Source organism: Lepus europaeus, chromosome 5 (genome assembly GCF_033115175.1).
Source record: "Lepus europaeus isolate LE1 chromosome 5, mLepTim1.pri, whole genome shotgun sequence".
Lineage (NCBI taxonomy): Eukaryota > Metazoa > Chordata > Mammalia > Lagomorpha > Leporidae > Lepus > Lepus europaeus.
In genome coordinates this window covers 103,954,569-103,956,356 of record NC_084831.1, presented here as the reverse complement: position 1 = coordinate 103,956,356, position 1,788 = coordinate 103,954,569, and the positions used below count along the sequence as shown (strand labels likewise).

The 1,788-nt window shown below is 47.8% G+C and overlaps 1 pseudogene; it reads right to left on the bottom strand.

Annotated features, from left to right (window-relative positions):
* Positions 1 to 368: 368 nt before the first annotated feature.
* LOC133761219 (U2 spliceosomal RNA) lies at positions 369 to 496 on the bottom strand (annotated as a pseudogene).
* Positions 497 to 1,788: the final 1,292 nt, after the last annotated feature.

The following is a 1,788-nucleotide window of genomic DNA, read 5'->3' as shown; positions in this document are numbered from 1 at the left end:
AACCCTCAATTTCCCTACTTACTCTCTCATTTACTCTGTGCTTAGAATCAGGACCCTCACCTCCACATCATATTTTCATATGTAGATTTTAAACTGATAAGAACAAATACTGGCCAGCGCTGCGACTCACTAGGCTAATCCTCTGCCTGCGGTGCGGCACACTGGGTTCTAGTCCCAGTCGGGGCGCCGGATTCTGTCCCAGTTGCTCCTCTTCCAGTCCAGCTCTCTGCTGTGGCCTGAGAGGGCAGTGGAGGATGGCCCAAGTGCTTGGGCCCCGCACCCACATGGAAGACCAGGAGAAGCACCTGGCTCTTGGCTTCGGATCAGCGCAGTGCGCCCGCCACAGCGTGCTGGCCACAGTGGCCATTGGAGGGTGAACCAATGGAAAAAGGAAGACCTTTCTCTCTTTCTCTCTCACTATCCACTCTGCCTGTCAAAAAAAAAAAAAAAAGAGCAAATACTACACTTGATCTTAGCCAAAAGGCTGAGACGCGATCATACATAGATTTTTTTAAAAAAAAAATTTATTTTATTTATTTGAAAGAGTTACAGAGAGAGGTAGAGACAGAGAGAGGTCTTCCATCTGCTGGTTCACTCCCCAGATGGCTACAACAGCCCAGGGGTGGGCAAGGCCGAAACCAAGAACCAGGAGCTTCATCTGGATCTCCCACATGGGTGCAGGGGCCCAAGCACTTGAACCATCTTCTACTGCTTTCCCAGGCCATAGCAGAGAGCTGGACTGGAAGAGGAACAGCTGGGACTAGAACTGGCGCCCATATGGGATGTTGGCGCTTCAGGCTAGGGCTTTAATCTGCTGTGCCACAGCACCAGCCCCCATACATAGATTTTAAAAACTGAACATATAGGGGCTGGACCATGGCATAGTAAGCTAAGCATCTGCCTGTGGCATCAGCATCCATATGGGCACCAGTTCTTGTTCCGGCTGCTCCTCTTCCAATCCAGCTCCCTGCTTATGACCTAGGAAAGCACTAGAAGATGGCCCAGGTCCTTGGGCCTCTGCACCCATGTGGGAGACCCAGAGAAAGCTCCTGGCTCTTGGCTTCGGATCAGCTCAGCTCTGGCCGTTGTGGCCATTTGGGGAGTGAACCTCTGGATGGAAGACCTCTCTCTCTCTCTCTCTCTCTTGCTCTACCTCTATCTGTAACTCTGTCTTTTAAGTGAATGAAATAAATCTTTACCAAAAAATTGCTATATATGAGTTTTAACTATTTTAATATGTTTGTTTATTATTTATTTCCTATTCTTTTTTTTTATAGAGATCATTCCACATTAGGACTGTATCCATTTAATACATAGGAAAAAGTAAAGCTTGTATTTTGGAAAATTTAACAAGACAAATGAAGGGTCTGGTGCTGTAGTGTGGCATGTAAAGTTGCAGCCTCCAGTGCTGGCATCCATATGAGCGCGGGTTCAAGTCCTGGCTGCTCCTCTTCCAGTCCAGCTCTCTGCTATGGACTGGGAAAACAGTAGAAGATGGCCCAAGTCCTTGGACCCCTGCACCCACGTGGGAAACCTGGTAGAAGCTCCTGGCTCCTGGCTTCAGAGCAGTGCAGCTTGGGCCATTGTAACCAACTGGGGAGTGAACCAACGGATGGAAGACCTTTCTCTCTCTCTCTGCCTCTCCTTCTCTCTCTGTGTAACTCTGCCTTTCAAATAAATAAATAAATCTTTAAAAAAAAAGACAAATGAAAAATTAGCTTCTCATCTGTTCCTGCCACCACCTGGAAAGGGGCTGCCTGGTAGAAATTTCTTCCCCAGCTTCACCAA